Source organism: Lissotriton helveticus, chromosome 7 (assembly GCF_964261635.1).
Source record: "Lissotriton helveticus chromosome 7, aLisHel1.1, whole genome shotgun sequence".
Lineage (NCBI taxonomy): Eukaryota > Metazoa > Chordata > Amphibia > Caudata > Salamandridae > Lissotriton > Lissotriton helveticus.
Genome location: NC_136068.1, coordinates 964,240,933 through 964,261,046, shown reverse-complemented (window position 1 = coordinate 964,261,046; position 20,114 = coordinate 964,240,933). Strand labels below are relative to the sequence as shown.

The 20,114-nt window shown below is 44.1% G+C and overlaps 1 pseudogene across 1 annotated transcript in view; it reads right to left on the bottom strand.

Annotated features, from left to right (window-relative positions):
* LOC144767159 (transmembrane O-methyltransferase homolog) overlaps positions 1-20,114 on the bottom strand; it is a 130,904-nt pseudogene that overhangs the window by 93,293 nt on the left and 17,497 nt on the right. The gene's annotated exons all lie outside the window — the stretch shown is intronic.

The window sequence follows — 20,114 nt, the reverse complement described above, 5'->3', positions numbered from 1 at the left end:
CATGACGAGCTGAGCTCGTCATGAGTCGTACCGCTCGCACGCTGATGACGAGCTCAGCTCGTCATGTAACGCGGCTTTTTGAAAAAAGCAGCGTAGCGCAAAAATAGCCGCCGGACGCATGCGGTTAAAGAGGTGCTCAAATTCGACTTTGATGCTGGAAGAATTGGGTAAGGGTGATCTGCAATATTTTTGCAGATTCAAAACCCCTGAAGTCTCCCTTAGTTGCACTGGGGGTGGGGGTCCGGTAGAAATTAGGGAAATACTTATAAATATGGTTTTATAAGCCCTGGTGCTACAAAAGTGGCGCAAGTCATTTTCCCCATTGCAAACCCCATGGCCCATAGGTTAACATGGTAGGAAGTGATTGATTAATAAATATTGATAGGAGAGGACTAGCCGGACCATTCAAAGACTTCCCAGAATGGTCGTAGTAAATCCAACGATATTATATTGTTGAATTTCTCCTAAAGTGTACATACAATAAGTTATGAGACTTTCTTGTTTGTAAGTCCAAATTCAGCCTTTCAGTGGTCTGCCCTGATTGGTCAGAGTTAAGTGGATTAGCCAGGCTGCTGGGAGGGCACTGATCTGTTCTATAGGAATGCCAGGCCAGGAGGTGGCGTCATAAACTACGCTCTTCAAAGGCAAGAGGAGAGGCCTGGATTTTAGTCCACTATGACAGTCGTGACCCAGAGTCAGGACTAGGCTTAAGAAAGGTATTTGCAGATGGCACGGGGATGGTCCATGGAAATGAGATATCCCAGGGGGTTTTAGCCAGCTCTTACCTCCTTGCTGGAAAATCAGCCATTATGGATTTGGAAGGATGATGCACTCTGAGACAAACTAATACCACACTCCACAGGATGTGGTCATAACTAGGAGTTGCCCTGCTCTTGATGGAGCGAGGTGGCAAACACAACATTTTGTGTACCCCTCGTAAAGTTGATGTCCCATGCATGTTTTGCGAAATTAACCAACCACAGAGTAAAGTGCACGCATCATTTTCATTTTCACACATGGGGAGGACTAACTTGCTTGGATGGCACAAATAAAACCCAGCTAATGTGTATTGTTATCGTGTTGTGAACTAACGTGCAGCTTATTCGTAAATGAACGCAATTTAAATGTGCTTACTGTGCCCGTTTTATGTAAAAGGTAGTAAAAATTGTAAGTATAAAACGCATTTATGTGGCTTATCTGCTAGGTAACGACTAATTGGGAAACAGTAGTAAGGTGGGAGGTAAGCAGAATGGGCTTAAATTCAATAGCTAACGTAAATCTGTGTTTGTTTTCACAATAGTTCCAAAAGTGACCTTTGAGGCCTGTGCAAAGATGGACGGCCGGGTAAAATGTGAGCAAGGGTTGAACTGCGCAGGCGCGCCAAAACCTGCAAGTCAGAGTGAACTGCATGTGCTCGAGGAGGTTCAAGGCTGCTGTAGCCCGGAACCTAGGATGGGTGCCAAACCTGGACGACTGAACGTTGAGATCATGAGAGTTTTGCCCGATGTTGCCAGTCAAGGAAATGGCTAGGCCAAAGACTGACCTAAACAATGACTCTTACTGAACCATCGAGAATATGATGTCGTAAGGATGAGATGATGCTCACCCACCCCGAAATTGTCCAATTAAATTTTGAATAAGAGATGTTAGATACATTTTAGATAGATTAAGTTAGGGATTTAGGGTATAAAAACCCCTGGTTTTGTCTAGTTAGGGTCGCTTTTTCCATTTCCATCGGAGATGCTGCCCGGTTGCTGACCGATTCCTGGATGTAAGACTCTTATGAATTTATTTGTTTGTTTTGCAGGATTGAAGGATAAGATGAGGGTGTTAGTTAGGGATGTTAGGAGAGAATGACTTTGGAACCATCTGTTCTTTGCTAATTTTAACTGTCTTCTGACTTAAAACGATTTTTCTTGAGCTCAAATAAATAAATGATTATTTTGAAATAAAGTTTAAGTTTTATCGAATAAAGATTTATTAATACATAAATAACAGACATGATAAAGTTTTTGCTTTGAATAAAGATTAGAAAATGAAGAAGTAAAAGCTGGTCTTTGATTCTTCCTACGCCTAATTTTCATTCTAGCAGATCCATTGCCACTATGGTGGTGTGTCTGAATAATTGAATCCATGGTTAAATGTTAAAACTGCAGGTGAAAATAATGAATAGTTAAATAGGTTTAGACGCTCCACCAAATGTTACAGCACATCTCCATTGCGATTCGCCAGAACCTTGAAGCCAAGTGTAAGTGAACAGGGTAAATGCACAGTGTTATGGGCCCCACTGTCGCATGATATGGGTGTTTTAAAGTTTCGGGGAAATGGTGAGCATTGATTAGAAATGATTTCTGGAGCCGCGCTGTAGCAGTTATATACTTGGTAGCAGAGTAGTGGTTGTTAAGGAAATTAGCTAGGGTTATGGTAAAGTACTATATAGAGTGTGATGTACAGAATTATGACTAACATCTGTTGAGTTTGTATTATGTAGTCCTGGAAATGCTTCATAGAGTAGGGTGAAGCCAGTGCCTCCGTCTGCAGGTGGAGGAAGTGTGGCAAGGTAGTCGCACAGTGAATTAGTCTGTTTCAAAAAAGGAGTATTGCCGAATACTGCGGTGGTATCGCGCATATCACTGTTTAGGGACTTTAGGTGTGAAAGGATAAATGTATAGTGAGGACAGTCTATGAAATTTCAGCCTTCAAGTATAGGGATCATTCCGTGCTTCCCGACTAAAACTTACTGCTGGGAGAGTAATAAGTCATAACCCGAGCTTGTTTGAAGGGTAAAGAGAGTGGCGTCTCTCTTGTGCTAACAAAAGAGGAATTCTGTGGTGGGTCAGTGGACGCGCTGCCTATTGGTAACACGGAGTTCATGTATATATGAATAGGGTTTTCCGTATGAACGTGTGTAAATGATATTGCAATACGCGTTCAAGCGACACTCTGGGACTGTCTCTAAGGAGGTGAAAAAGATCTCTGTATGTGCTTTCCTAGAGAAGCGAGATCGTTATTGCCTGATAGAAGGGTAAAGCCAGCAGTGTTGCTTTATCGGCGAGTCTAAAAATTCTGAGGAGATAAGCGTCGTCTACTCTGGTTACAGAATACATGTGTGATTGAAAATTCTATCACTTTATTGTCGAAACAGATTAGTGGATTTGTTTTGCGTAAAGTTACTAACTGATTTTGTAAAATATCTTGTAAATACGGCTTCTTGAAAAAACCCTGTAAAGGAGGGGTCAGTCGGCGCTGCAGAAGCCGGAGCGCTGGTGACGTCGAAAGTGTCGCGCTGGGATTGGTTCACGTGACCAAGACAGAGTAGGAGTTGATTGGTTCACTACAGAAAGCAGCAGAAGCTATTGGTTAAGCACTATAGTGTTGTATCGTGTTCTAACTGGTGCATTAGTGCGAACCGCGCTGTGATAGGTTGGTGTTACGGAATCAACAACAGAATAGTACGCAATCTTTTGAAAGCAGGAAAAGTTTACCGAAAATGTCATACTACTATTATGATGATGACAGGAAGAAATCTTCATGGTTCAAAAAGTTGAAAAGCATGTTTGTAAAAGACAAAGAGGCAGTTACGAGAGAGGGAAAAGTACTTCCTTCACCGAAAACGCCTACTTCCTATATGTTGGCGAAATATGGTTACCATACGTGTGTTTGGTTGGAAAATTGGGTACAGTATACAAAGGATGATGTGTTTTAGCCTTTCTGGAAGGAGGATCATTTGATTTGGCTATTTTGAGAAATTTGAAAGACAAAATGATGAAACTTGAACCGAGACCAAGACCAACTCAATTTGAGGCGTTAGTCGAGTGGGAAGATGAGATGCATCAAATGGAAAGTGAGAGGTTGAGTAAATATCTTAGGCCAAAAGGTAGAGGTAGAGGTAGAGATTTGTGGAGAGAAACACATGAGAGTAGAATGCGAAGATCGAGGGATGGAAGTATATGCGATGGCATGTATCCAGTCAGATTGGTAGAAGAATATGAGGGGTGAAAGAGTACAGAGAAGAAAAAGAATACTGAATTGGCATTCAAAGCTATGGTGAAAGCGAATCAGAAGATGCTGTTTTAAAAGAAATATTAAATAGGAGACCACCCCCATATCCGCCAAGTTCTTTATGGACTACCCCAAATGCCCCGATGGTAGAAGAAAGAGTTAGTGAATCACCAAGACAACCATCAAATTTTAAAGATTTTCCTGAAAGAGTAGAAACAAGATATATCCCGAGTACACCAATAGGAGAAGCTAGAATTACAGGTACTCCTGTACGAGGTAATGAGTCACACAGAGTTATGTTAAGTCCGGAAAGACAAACTAATGAACAGCCAAGTATGTCTGAATATGAGCGTTCAACCCATGAACTGATTCAAAACCTTACTAAAAATATGGAAGCTGTAACTGTACCAGTAATTATAGGACCTGTGATACCAGTATTCGATGATCAGAAAATAAGAGAGCCGAGACTAACCATTCCGTTACAATAAAGTCTACAGAGAGCAAGAGAGAGTGCTCATCCTGATTTGTCAGAAATAAGGCAGAATATGAGTGTAAATCCACCAGAGTTAACGTTTAATAAAAATTTGACATGCGGATTCCCAACAGGAGCAGAATCTGATTCTGCGCCCCCAGAGAAGTGTGCAGACAAAATAGATTTAACACAAACGCCTATGGGTCCATCAGACAAAGAATTAAGTGAATGGATAAAAAAGTTAAAATTAAAAGAGCAGGAATCAAAAATACTGGATGTAGCCAAATTAAAAATAGACATGGAGGAATTAATAATTGGAACAATTGGGACAGACAGATTAAAAACTTACCAGGATGATGAGCTTATGTTTTTATGTAAAAGTATAACATGGAGAGCAAAGACCATGTATGATCAATTGGAAGAAGTGGCAAGTGAAAATGGAATAGATTTTTCCAAAATAAAGTAATTACAGAAGTCTTATCGAGTAGATTTTGCGGAAAGAGACATTGAAAATATGAACACTGCAGGAAGACAAGTTCAGATAAAAGATTTGATTGTGTTGTTACGCAAATGGGGTGATGTAGGCAAATGGAGAGTCAAATGGGCAAAGAAGAAAGAAGAAAATAGTGATAAGTCTACTTTAGCTTTCACCATTAGAGATAAGGGAAAAGTGGCAACTGAATTCCCTATGAGAGAAATTCCTGGAGGAGGATATGTACATGTGCCTTGGAGCAGACAAGATATATTGTCATTTACGAATGATTTTCCCAGATTGAGAGAGAAACCTGTAGAATGGTATCGACAAGTGGACAGATTCGTAAAAGTGTCAAAAGTATTGTGGATCGATTTAGATGGATTATTTGACATAGTGGTACCAACAGATTTATGGACAGAATGAAAAATATCTGTGGATTGGCCAAGGGAGGAGTATCCCAGAGATGAGAAAACGGGAGCTCCCTTGCCAGATGTAATGAGGAAATATGAGCAAGTGATAGTATGGTTGAAAAACAAAATACCTCCGAAAGAAACTGATTGGGTAGAAATAAACAGAACAACACAGGAGCCGAAAGAAACTGTTTATTCATTTTACGAAAGGTTGTTGTTAGTCTTTAAACAGTGCAGTGGTTATCAGGAGCTAAATGAGAAGGACATGAGTCACTTTGTGTATAGATTTGTATATGGATTGAAACCAGAAATCTCAGACATGATTAGACACAGCATGATGGATTGGCAGTCGAGTTCAGTAGATAAGGTTCTGAGACAAGCAAAATATTGTAGTGAGGAGATTGATGCAAAACAAAAGAAGCTGAAAGAGAAAGCCATGTGGGCACAAGTAAAAGTAGCTGAACAACAAGTAGCACAAATGGAGAACAAAAATGTAGGGACTCAAGGTGGGTTTAAAAGTAAACCTAAAATAGTGGGGAATATTGATGAAATGAAAAAGAAAATGCCATGCTTCAATTGCAGCCAGATAGGGCATTGGAAGCGAGAGTGTAAATGTCCACCTAGAGTTAATGGGAAAAATACATCATTGAATCCGCAGGTGCAGTTTGAGGTAAATCAGCAGCAAACACAGCAACAGCAGATAGCAAATCAGCAAAGTCAGGTGCCACAACCGCCACTGCCATACAGTGGGAATCAGCAGAGATACAGTGCAGAGACAGGATTCAGCGGAGGTGAGCAGGTAAAAAGACCACAAAGAGCAAGTGCGTGTCCTCAATATTGGTTGCAAGAAGAGAATGGCAGTGAGCCGGATGAAAGTTTCTGACGGTGCCTGAGGGAGGAAGAAGAGTGTGTGCTTGGAGCCACTCTTGAGGTAGATCAGTCAGGTCCATTTGTGAGCGGAAAGGTGAATGATGTGGAAATAACTTTCCTAGTGGACACTGGTGCTACCCGTTCTACTGTTAGGTCAGTGGAAATTCAAAATCTTTCTCTCTCTGGTGAGACAATCCAGGTTGTAGGTGTAGCCAACGGACAGATAAATACTCCTTTGACAAAACCAGTTGAAATAGAGATTGGGACATATAAGGATATGCATCAATTTGTGGTATGCGACAGCAGTCCTGTTAATTTGTTAGGCAGGGATATATTGTGTAAAATGAACTGTGCCATATACTGTTCACCAGATGGCATAGAATTGCAGACTCCAGATGAAGATAGTTTGTACAAATTGACAATGCTTATGATTGAGGCGGAACAGGACAAACTGTTACCTGTTTTTGATAAGGATAAAAGTCCTGTTGAATTGAAAGAGGCAGTAAAGGAAAGTGTGTGGGATTTCACTGGAAAAGATATAGGTTTGATGAAAGGGGTTGATCCTGTGAAAGTGACTATTAAGGAAGGTGCAAGCTATCCGAATATACCTCAGTATAAAATGACTGCAGAGGTAATTGAAGGAATTACTCCAGTAATTGATAAAATGATTGAGCAGGGAATTTTGCGAGAAATTGAGAGCAGTCCTTGTAATTCACCAATTATGGGATAGAAAAAGCCAAACGGAACATACAGAATTGTGCAGGACCTGAGAAAAGTTAATAAAATTGTTGTCCCATGTTGCCCAATCGTTCCGAATCCAGCAGTGATTCTGTATCAAATACCACATGATGCAGAGTGGTATACCGTAATTGATTTGTGCAATGCGTTCTTTACTGTTCCATTGCATCCAGAAAGCCAACCAATTTTTTCGTTTCGGTTCCAAAATCGTATCCTAGCATGGTGTAGAATTCCACAAGGAAACACTGAGTCCATCGATTTTCAATCAGCGGCTAAAGAAATCGTTGATAAATTTGACCATGCTTGGAGAATCTGTGTTGGTGTAGTATATTGATGATCTTTTGGTTGCATCAAAAACAAAAGATGCTTGTGTAGCTGACACAGTAGCATTATTGAATCATTTGGCAGAGGAGGGACATAAAGTGTCTCCATCAAAATTGCAGTTTTGCCAGAAAGAAGTACAGTATTTAGGTCACAGGTTTGCTAAATGGATCAGACAAGTCACAATTGAGAGAATTAAAATGATACAGGGAATGCAGCCACCTAAAACACAAAGACAGGTAAGAATGTTCCTAGGAATGGTTGGTTATTGCAGACAGTGGATACGTGGATTTTCATTGATTGCAAAGCCATTACAGAGACTGACAAAGGCAGATATCAGAGACCCAATTGTTTTGACCAAAACAGAGATGGAAGCATTTGAACAGCTCAAAACTAAATTGTGTGAAGCACCAGCTTTGGGAATGCCTGATTATGAAAAAGAATTTGAACTGTACTGCAGTGAGCGAGAAGGATGTGCTGTCAGTATTAATTCAGAGGCATGGAAGAATGAGAAAACCAATTGCATATTTCTCAGCTGTTTTGGACCCTGTTGCAAAGGCTTTGCCAGGTTGTCTGAAAGCAGTAGCAGCAACCAGTGTAAGTCTGGAGCAAAGTGAAGGAATTGTAATGGGATTTCCTGTGAGAGTCTATGTACCTCATTCAGTGGAGATTCTCCTCACAAGAGCAAAGACACAGTACACGACTAACAGCAGAATGACACGTTATGAGAAAATAATTTTGGGAGCTGAGAATGTGACAATTGCAAGATGTGTGAATGTCAACCCATCAACACTGTTACCTGTTACAGTTGAAGCAGAAGTGAAAGGTGAGCTTGATCACAAGTGTTTGGATGTTCTGGAATATTGCACGAAGCCACGTCCAGACATTAAAGATGAACCTTTGCTTGAATCAGATTTTGTCATGTTTGTGGATGGATCATGCTTGAGAACAGAAAGTGGTGTTCTAAGTGTCAAAAAAAGTCAAAAGTCAAAAAGATTGATTGCATAATTAATTAAAATCATTACAATTTCCACATATTAATGTTATGGTACAAAAATGCTTACTAAAAAGATTAGACTCTTCCTTTGTTAAAATGATGTAACACAGTTTTTAAAAAGGGTTTCTTCCGGGGAAACTCCCACTGGCGTTAGGAGGTCAGGATGTTATTACATGTTTGTGCAAGGTTTACCAGTCATTAGGATCAAGGCAGCGTTATTGACCCGCTTCTTTAACCCTGTCCTTGTTCCACAAGACTCAGGCGTTTTTTCACTTCTGCCAGGAATTTTATTCCCGGCATGCCAAAATAATTGAGCTCCCTCCCAGCCAACAAGTTACCGCTTGCCTGCCGGTGCGGATTTTTAACTCGTTGCATATCTGTTTTAATAAATCGACGACGTTGTGCCAGGAGAGCCGGACAGACACACAAAAAGTGAGCTAATGATTCTGTTTTGTAGCCACAAAGTCTACAACTCTCGGTCTGGTAGTTACCTTTCCAGGATGGTGCTAGGTCCTTCGAAATGTGCATACCCATCCTATAGTCTGTAAAGGCTCTTTTTATATGCACATTGAAGTGAGAGGTTAAGTATGCACGCGGTCGTCCAGCTTTAAAGGAGTTGATTATGGTCCAACCGTGTCGCCGCTTGAGAAGTGACGCTTTGTCATCTTGGAAAGATTTCATCCTTGCTGCCTTGTTGGCTAATCTACTTATGGTTGCTTTATCCGTCACGGACTCCCATGCGCCTTCCAACCCCAGCTCTATTGCGCAGATTTTCAGATGTTTTCCCCAAGGGCACGGGGTTCCCTTCACTCCTTGATTTTTTATGGCTTCCCAGTTTAACCAATCCATTGAATCCGGATCTGCTGATCTTAACTTGTGACACAGTTTTATGAAGCCGCTCATGCTCCTATATTTCTGGTTTTGCAGACCGAATTCCAGCCTTACTTGCGGGGCTGAAGCACTCTTTGGAAAATTAAAAACTGCTTTATAGATTTTGGTTTGGAGCTCATTTAGTAGGTCTATTTCCTTGCCACACCAGGTGACGAGACCGTAAGACAATGATGGTAAAATTTGTGCCGACATGACCTTCAAGAGGTGATTGTAGTTCGGACAGTTCATTTTTGTTTTTAGCAACCGGTAAGCAAAAATTAGGCTTTGGGCTTTTGCGCGTATTGCAGTTATATGCTCCGTTTGTTTTACTCCCTGGGATATTGTTACTCCGAGGTATTTATACAAACCTTGTTCGTTCACCTTCGTCCCGTTGAACGTCCATGTGTAACTACGTTTTTTTGGGTCTACTAGACGGACCACTTTGGTTTTTTCTTTATTTAAGTCCAGACCTGGTGTTCTAAGTGCTGCATATGCTGTTTGTACAGTGGCAGAAGTGTTGGAAGCATCTTATCTAAAAGGAATTCATTCTGCTCAAATAGCGGAGTTGATTGCTTTAATACGAGCATGTGAGTTGGGAAAAGAGGTGAAAAGAGGTGAAAGTAACCATAGTGACCAATAGTCAATATGGTTATGGAGTTGTTCATGATTATGGACAGCTTTGGTCCAAAGAGGCTATTTGACCTCTGCTGGAATACCCATTCGTTGTGAAAACATTGATTGATGTGATACAGCTGCCTGAAAAATTGGCTGTGGTAAAATGTTCAGCCCACAAGAAAGGTGAAGATTATATCACCAGAGGAAACAGTTATGCTGATGCAATTGCAAAGCATTGCGCTAAAAATCAAATTTCAATTAATCGGGAGAAAACTCAAGAACATGTTCCAAGTCCTTTAATGCTAACCACTGTAGTGGAAACTTGGTAGGAAGTGAAGCAGATGCAGGAAGAGGCAGGAACAGAGGAAAAAGATATTTGGTTAAAATCAGGTTGCAGACAAAGGGAGGAAGATGAAATTTGGGTTTACAAAGATGAAAGACCAGTAATGCCCGATAGCATGATTTCAGATATGGCCCGAATGTACCATGGTCAAGCACACATTGGCAGAGACGCTATGATTCGTCTCTTTAGGCATACTTGGTATAATCCAAAATTCAGAATGATTGCTGAAAGTTTGTGTCAGAGATGCCAGCAATTTAATCCAAACAGAAAAACCGTTGTAAGTTTGGGAACCATAGGACGGGAGGGTGGCCCATTTACAAGAGTTCAGATGGATTTTATTGAATTACCTCCCTGTAACAGACTCAGATATGTTCTTGTGATAATCTGTTTGTTCTCTCGATGGGTTGAAGCTTTCCCTACGAGGAGAAATGATGGAATAACTGTTGCTAAACTGTTCTTGCATGAGATAATACCACGTTTCGGGTTTCCGGTCACGATTGAATCAGACAGAGGCCCCCATTTCCAAAATGATTTATTGCAGATGATTTGTGAAGCTCTGGACATTCGCCAGAGACTACATTGTGCATATAGACCTGAGGCTTCAGGAATAGTTGAACAGGTGAATGGAACAATTAAAAAAAGAATTGCAAAGATGTATTTGGCAACAGGAATGAAGTGGCCAGATGCTCTGCCCCTTGTGTTAATGACATTAAGAAGCATACCTGACAGAAAAACTGGATTAAGCCCTCACGAAATCTTGATGGGTAGAGTGATGAGGCAGGCTTATGTACCAGTTAATAGGTTGCTAGCTATAAATGATGACATCATACTGGATTATTGCAAAAACTTATCTGATGTAGTAACTTCTGTGCTCCACCAGGTGGGAACTGAATCAAATACCAAAGAGAAAACTCCAGCTCATGATCTTGTCCCTGGGGACTGGGTAAGAGTGAAAGTTCATTGCAGAAGGAATTGTTTGGTGCCAAGGTGGCAAAGACCACGTCAAGTGATCTTGATCAGCAATACTGCAGTTAAGTGTGCTGGATTGAAGAGGTGGGTTCATGCTAGTCACACCATACTTGTGCCTGAACCTGAATACCCATACGACGGTGAAAGTACAACTGACTCTGATTCTGAGGGTGAACCAGAAAAGGATCCAGATACTGAAGATCGACAAGAACGTCGACATCTGGAAGTATCAGAAGCCAGTTCTGCGTCTGAAGGTGAAGGTGAAAGGGAGATTGTTGAAATACCAGATTCAGAAGATCAACCTGAAGATCGAGAATCGGTAAAGGCAAGCACCAGTAAAGACGCAAAAGAAAGTGAACTCTGGAAGTAGGAACGGAAATCCTGAAACTGGGGAAGAGGAAGTAACTCACGATAAGGATGAGATTCCAAGTACCAGTTATGAAAGAGTTCCTGACAGAGTGACAGTAGAGAAAACTAAGAGTGATGAAGACAAAGACATTGTGAAAATCATAATAAATGATACAGTGGAAGACACTGAAAGTGAAACTGATGACAGTGCAAATGAAGCTCCCTTAAGAAAAAGCACAAGAAAAGAGCTTAGAGAGTGGAGCATAACACTGTAGAACCTAAGACTAAGAGAGTCTGCAAAGGAGACAATTGGCCCAAAGGGGCTGGAGGTTTGAGATTCAAAATAGTAAATACAACGAAGGAACAAGAAGAGCAAGTGAATGAAATTACCAGTCAGAAAGAGACACTGGGAAAGAAAATAGAGACAATTCAAAGGCCAAAAAGAGTAAGACGTCCAAATCAGAGGTACAAGTCACCTGAATGGCCATATATTGTCCTTCCACCTATTGTTGAAGTCAATAGTAGTCAAGAAAACCTGTACGACCCAAAGCCAATTGGGAAAAGTGAGTAAAGAAGTCAATTAAAAAATGGAAAGTTAGGTGCTCAAAGTATATGATATTTAGAGTAAAAACTCCAGAAGTCCTGTGAGACGGTCTTTTGGAAATATAGAAGAGGTCGGTGTTGACACAAGGTCGAAGAAAACGTGTTAGAAAAAACTAATCATAGCAATATTTAGAATAGAATTGACACAAGGTCGAAGAAAACTTGTTAGGTTGCTGTGTGAGGTGAGAAATTATAGGTGACACAAGGTCGAAGAAATTGTGTTTGGGGAAAAATGACAATGAACAATCACAAGACGAAATGTTCTATTTTTAGAAAATGATGCAGGTGTTGCTCAATATGCATGGGGTTGTTGACTATACTATGGATAATATTAGCTATTGTGATTCCTTTCCAAACTAATTTAACAAAGTTAAAGCCAAATGTGAGTTCAAGTAAGCAAATTGATAAAGAGAAAGTGCACGAGGTTCATGTATATAAGCCAGAGTTACATCAAGATAGGTCAATTAGTGGCTATACCAAAAATACTTTTTCAAAATTATTGCTTGAGTATATTAAAACTATGAATGTTGATGACTGTTATGTTTGTGTAAAATTGCCAGCATCAGTGTCAGAAGGGGTGACCTATCACCACCTTCCTCTTACTTATGGAGTTACTTGTAGTGTAATCTCAAGTTTGTTTTATAAGACTGGTAAATTGGAATATCAATATTCTAATGTGGATGAGATATTTGCAAAATTGAAGATTGATGCCACACTAAACAAAAGGAGACATGCAGAAGTGATGGGAGAATATTTTCTAGAAGTAGATGAGTTAACACATGAGTATGCATTTAATAATAATTTGACCTGTAAAATGAGAATTGAAGAGAAGACGTTTTTAAATATGGTTGAGGAAAGGAGAATTGCTTATAAAAGAAAAGAAAAGATGAAACATGCAAAGTCAAAATATTATACATTTGATGATGAAAATATTGAAGATAAGAATGTGAATGTAGCATTAAATATAGATGCACCAATGTTGGGAAAATTATGTAAGAAGAGATAATTCAATGTATGACAATTATTTTGTGAGTGCGTGTCAATGTGAAGACACTTATAGAATTTTAGGAGGTTGGGGATTTAAAGGAGGAAATGATCCTGTTTCCCTGGAATTTATTTCATATGTGGGAATAAAGCCTATTATAGGTTGCCCGACCACTGGTATGGGACATGTTATGTGGGTTTGGTCTTTCCAAAAAATGTTCATGTAGATAGAGGTACTAATGGAAAGCATGAGATAGGTAAAGTTATAAGTAGAAAAAGAAGAGAGACTGTGTTAGAAATAATAGGTGATGTATTTGGAGCACTGATACCAGCAGTGGGAATTTCGTTTAATGCAAATAGAATCAGAAAATTGTCCACCATTGTTGATAAATTGTCAAGAGATACAGCAGGAGGATTCTTAATGGTAGATACTGAAATGGTTGCTATGAGAGCTATGGTTATGCAAAACCGACTTGCTCTTGATATAATTTTAGCAAAAGAGGGAGGAGACTGTGGAATTTTGAAAGTTCAACATTGTTGTACTTATATTCCAGATAAAAGTCAGAACATTGAAAAGTATATTATAAATATTACAGATTTGCATAAAGAAATTGAACCACTGGAGGTTGAAGGTGTCCTTGTAAGGCTGGGTAAAAGTTTCTCAGCAATTAAACACTGGTTTCAAGAAATAGGTAGTTCAATTATAGGTAAGATACTAATCCCAATAACAGTCATAGCGATAGTGATATTCTTTATAAGGTTATGCTGTATATACGAAGGTAGAAGAGATTTCAGAAATTTGATGAAGAAAAGAAAGGAAGAAAGATTGGCAAGCATAAGAGAAAAGAATGAGATAGAAATGGAAGAAATTAAAGATAAGGTTTTTAAAGACTCAAGAGAGAAAGAGACAAAAGTATAGGTGTCATTAACAGAAAGAAGTTGAAACATGGTCTGCTAAATTTTCCAAAATGTTGAGGGTTATTTGGTGATAAAATCACCAGATGAGGGAATTGATGGAGCGCGGTGGCAAACACAAAATTTTGTGTACCCCTCGTAAAGTTGATGTCCCATTTTTTTTTTCAAAGAAGTTTTTATTGCAGATTCAGAAAACAGGTCCCAGGTCAGGACAGCCAGTGCACCTGGCACATCATTGAACATAACATCTGGACAGGATATCGTACACAGCCATTCAGCCCACAACCCGGAGGTCAGGCGGCGTGGTATGTCATACAAAGAAGAAAATGCCAATGTGCCCGCCAGGCCTAGATGGACAGTCACCCACAATGTATAGTTTCCGCTTTTTCAACCCCCTTAACAACAACTCCCCTAACAACCCATTTAAAACTAGAGATTTCGGAGCCAGTATCAGTGCTGGATCTATCATGATGTGGACCTATCATGCGTGCTAATGGTGAACAGCTTGTAGGGGAAAGTCCGTGTACCTCACCGACCCCTAAGGACGGGCGCCGGAGACCCTTATACTACCAACCCCTACTAGATCCCAGCGCCCGATACTCCTCGGCCCGAGCGGTGTACCTATCTATCTCTATATGAGTGTCCTGCTCCCTCCCCCCCTTACAGAACTCAACTGCTGCTAGTGCGAGTGTAGCCAAATGGCAATAAAACCCCATCATGACACCACTCAGGAAAATCTACTGTGTAGTAATGCTCCATGTAGTCCTTGCCAGTTATCATTCGCCATCATCCGTCTCATCCCCTGCCATATGGTCGCGCAGCGCTTGCACTATCGCTTCCCATGCTCTCGCCATGTCCATACATTTATCATTGTCATTCTTGGTAGCCTGCCGCAGTCTAACAATACTTTCACAGCCCGCCCATTTCAACAACTCAGTCTTCCACCGCCCCACTGATGGCCCTTCCTTAGATTTCCAGTGCCAGGTAATCTCCCTCTGGGCCAGCATCAGGCCCAGATCAATAAATTTGCTGGTGATTTTCGTCCTCTTCGTGTGAGGGAACCATAGCAGCAAGCACGCAGCCATGTTGAAGTCCACCTCTCTGTCTGTAACCGTGTTTAGGAGTTCTCCCACCTCATGCCAGTACGGCCCTAGTCTAGGGCACCTCCACAGCAAATGATCTAAGTCCGCTTCAAGTGCCAAGCATCTCGGGCACACGGCATCCTGGACCCGAAAATATCGCGCTATTCTCTCCGGGGTCAGGTAAGCTCTATGGATGACGAAGAAATGTACCTGCTGGAAACGGGCATTCCTAGTTCCCTTCCAGGTTCGCTCTAAAACATGGCCCCAGACCGCATCCGGAATGGGCTTACCTATGCTGTCCTCCCATCTTGCTTTAAGCGCCAGTAGTGGTGCCAATCCCTCGCGCTGCAGTCTATTATGGAGGCAGGTCACCGCCTTGGTAGTGCCCGCAGCCATAACTGTGTATTGACACGCCATGTTTGTCTCCGGTTCCACCAGCCCCCCCTTCCAGTGTCTCTGCATCGCTGCAATCACTGCCGCATGCAGCAGGAAATCCCCGTCCGGCAGACCAAATCGGTCCTGCACCTCCCGGAAGGGGGCTAGTGTCCCTTCAATGTAAAGATCTCCAACCATTTGCAGCCCCAGTTCCTCCCAGTCCGATAGCGGGGACCAATCGCCCCCATGTGGTAGCGCGGTCAGCATCCCTAGCGGGATCTCAGGTGCGTACGCTCGGGAGATATTCGCTCTTTTCAGACTCCTGTTCCAGCAGAGTCTGAGAGTCCTTTCTTCCAGCGTTAGGTCCTTCATCTCCAGTTTCTGTTGCATGACTATGAATGATAAGACATGCCGTTGGATACCCAGCCCCCTATCGACGCCCGGGCCCCTGAATTCCCTGGCCACATGCTGCGTCAGTACCTGTAGTTGAGCTGCCAGATAGTGCAATTCAAAATCAGGGACCGCCACCCCCCCCTCCAGCTTAGGCCTAGTCAGAGTCGTCAACGCCACTCTGCGCCGTTTCTGGCCCCACAGAAAGCCGGTCACCAACATCTGTAAATCCTTAAACACTCGCCGCGGTATCCACACCGGTAAGGTCCTGAAGTAATAAAGTAGCCTAGGAAGTGCCACCATTTTCAAAAGCGCCACCCGGCCCAGCACAGATAAGGGGAGAGAGGCCCAGAAGTTTACACAGCCCCGCAGCGCGCGTAGGCAGCGCCCCACGTTGCCGTCCAATAGGTTCGTGGTCTCATGGTATATGCGGACACCCAAATAAGTGAAGCTGGAAGGTTCCCAGAGCACTGCCATCTCAAGAGGGGGGCAGCGCGTGCCCTCCCGCAGAGGAAAGACACAGGTCTTGGTCCAGTTCACCTTAAGGCCCGACATATCTCCAAATCTTGATAGCATGGCTACAGCTCCCTCCAGCGCCCGTTCGGGATTGGCCAAGTACAGCAGTAGATCATCCGCGTACAGTGATATATGGTGCGACTTTGCTTTTTGCGTCACACCGCGAAACATCACGCCCGTTCTCGCCAGTGCTGCCAAAGGTTCCATTGCCAATGCAAACAGCAGAGGAGAAAGCGAGCATCCCTGCCTCGTACCCCTATGCACCGGGTAAGCTGAAGAAATTGAAGGCCCCAGTCGCACCCTCGCCGTGGCTGACGAGTACAGCACCCTCGTCCACCGTCGGAATCCCTCCCCGAGGCCGAACTTCGCCAGCACCTCATCTAGGTACCGCCACTCAAGGCTGTCGAAAGCCTTTTCAATGTCAACAGATAACACCACTGGAACATGAGGCGAGCACCTAGCACCGTCCAATATCTGCAGTAGGCGGCGTATATTCATGGATGTATTCCTGGTAGGGATAAACCCTGCCTGGTCGGCATGAACCAGCCTGGTCATGAGCGGCAGAAGTCTGGCAGCCAAGATACGACTTAGAATCTTGTAGTCCACTGTCAGCATGGACAGGGGTCGGTAGGACGTCACATCCAGCACCTCCCTGCCAGGTTTCAGCAACTGAACCACCAGCGCCTCCCTCATCGTGTCGGGTAGGTGTCCCTTCTGTCCCGCTTCCGAGTACACTACCAACAGCCTAGGTGCTAATACATCAATAAACTTCACATAAAATTCTATGGGCAACCCGTCGACGCCCGGCGTTTTGTTTTTGGCCATCCGGTTAATAGCCAGTTTAATCTCCGCCAGCGTTATGGGTCCCCCTATATCCTCCGCATCCTCGGCAGCTAGTACCGGTAAAGCGATAGATTCCAGATACGCACGTATTTCAGGCGTGTCCACCGTGAGCTGGGACTCATATAGATCAGTGTAATATGATGCGAAGCGTGATAGGACCACTGACTGCGAATAGGCTATGTCTCCCGTCTCCGTCCGTATGCTCATTATCGGGCACCCCCTAGGCTCCGGATTAGCTAGCCTGGCCAGGAGCGTGCCAACCTTATCCCTTTCTGCATGCACCTTGGTAATATACAGCTTATAATCGTAGCACCGCAGCCGCTCGGTCTCCCTCGCCACTAATTCCTTGGCTTCAAGCAGCTGCGCCTGTAATTCCGGTCGTTCAGGTCTACGCTGCTCCAATCCCCTCAGCACACTTTCCGCCCTCACCAGGTCAGTCAAAAGCGATGACCGCACATTAGCAAACCTGCCCATGCACACTCCTCTCACCACCACTTTCATCGCATCCCACTCCACCAGTCTTGTCGCTGCCGAGCCCTCATTCTCCCTGAAATAGTGTTCTATGCCCTGCTGGACAGCATCGCTAAACACCGGATCCTCCAGTGTGTTTGGCTGTAGCCTCCACGTGGGAATCACCGATCTCACCTGCTGCCACTGCACCGACATCAGTAAGGGATTATGATCTGAGATGGTTCTAACTAAGTATTCCGTGTGCCTAACCATGGCGGCCAGGTGACCACTACAGAGTATCGAGTCTATCCTCACATGTAATGCATGTAATGCTGAAAAAAAGGAATAGTCTCTCATTGCAGGATGTTGTTCTCTCCACACATCTAACAATCCCCAACGTTCTTGCCACTCCTTCCTCTGGGTAGCCAACCTGCGCACTGTTGAGTCGGTCAGTGGCGGATGGGACCGGTCCAGGTCTACATTAGTGATTGAATTAAAGTCCCCTCCCAAAATGATGGGGCCCGCCAGGTAATGCGCTAGTGAGCTCGTTAGTCTGTCAAAAAATAAGGCCTGGTCTGTATTAGGGGCGTACACACTGCATAGCGTTACTTCCCGACCGTACAACCTCCCCTCCACCACCACATATCTACCTTCCGGATCCACCCGCCTGGACACAACCTGGAACGGTATCCCAGCTCTTACCCAAATCAACACACCCCTGGCAAACGCCGAGTACGTGGTCCCAAACACCTGCCCCCGCCACCTTCTCTGCAGCGCAGTGCATTCTTTGTCAGTCAAGTGGGTTTCCTGCAGCATAGCAATCTGAACACCACGCCGCACTAAGTGGGCATGCACCTTGTGACGTCTCACCATCGTCCTGAGACCACGGACATTCCACGAGAGGCATTTTAGCTCAGGTAACGTCTCCATAGCAGCAATTTCTGTTCAAAATCAGCACTAGTTCAACACCCCACACACAGCAGCAGTTGGATCCCCTAACCCCAACTCTCAACAAAATTCCCTGAACCCCTCTCCCCAGGACAGGGCTTAATAACCCAGCTTCAGCCCCGTTCCAAACTGGTAACATAACACACATCACACTACTCTGCGGACTCTACCACAGAAGGCCTTATGGGCCTCTAGAGGGTGGATCAGCGCCCGACCCAGAAACAGCGGAGCCCCCACCCCACACCCTTAGTCCCACATTGTGGTCTTAGTTCCCCCCCTGAGTGTACACATAGCGACCAGAGAGGCCACGGCCTCGTAAAAGTCACAGCTGGGCCGCGCCCTGGTACCTCACTCGTTAAACAGTCCCTCTGCCGTCTGTGGAGTGACCTCCGGACCCCTCGTGCTCTCCACGTCCGATTCATCCCCTCCCGTTTTCAATCCTTCTTCATCAGAGTCAGATCCTTCCAACGTCTTCTCCAGTTGCGACCCCGTGATGATCGCAGTTGCCGCCAGCGCGCTCTTCCTGTCCGCCTCCATTTGGGCCTTCTGCATCGCAATCTTAAGTTTATTCCGTTTCCGGATACGCTGAGATTTTCTGATCCGGAGGGGCTGCTGCGCGGACCCATCGCTTTTGCCAGCGCGGTCAGTTCCAGCACGGTAAAGCTCAAGCCATGCCCAAGCCTCGTCCGGGGTTAGAAAGAAGTGAGTCGTACCATCCAGGATTACTCTCAGCTTGGCCGGGAAGAGCAACGAGTACTGGATTCCCTCATCCTTCTTCACAGGCAGGAAGGACGCTCTACTTCTCTGGACCTCCCGAGTGTAGTCCGGGAATATCGTGACCTTGCTGTTTTCCACCTGAAAGGGGCCCTGTGAGCGTGCTCTCTGTATCAGGAGGTCCCGATCCTTATAGTGCAGCAACTTTATCACCATTGGCCTGGGAGGTCGACCCAGCTGAGGCGGTCGAGCCGGGACCCTGTGCGCTCGCTCAAGTGAAAAGAAGGGAGAGAGGCCCTCCGGCGCCACCACCGTAGTAAACCAGTTCTCCATGTAAGCCACAGCATCATCCCCCTCAATTTTCTCCGGAAGGCCTACAACCCTTACATTATTCCTCCGATTGCGGCTTTCTGCATCCTCCGCCCGTTTTTCTAGGGTCTCCAAGCGGCTCATTATATCCACCAGTTTGTGTTCCGCAGTGACCACCGCCGGTTTCAATTCCTGCAGTAGTTGCTCGTTGTCTTTCACTTTGTCAGCGAGCTTCGCATGATCTGCTTTGAGGAGTCCCAGCCCCGTGGCGACCTGCGCAATGTCCTGATGCAGGGATTCTTTCGTGGCAGCGATCGCGTCCAGTATACTATCTAGCCGTTTATGCAACCACTGTTCCGGAGTCAGTGCGTCCAAGGGAGCAGGTGCCCCGCCATCTTGGAGTTGGGTAAGCACTTCGGGCAGTCCACCAGTAGCGGCCATCTTGGCTCCCACAACTCTACTCCGGAATCGCTACAATATCGATTTTTCGTCCCCTATCGTACGGCTAGCCGGTCACCAGAGTCGTCCAGTCCTTGAGGCCAAAGTTCCGTAGGG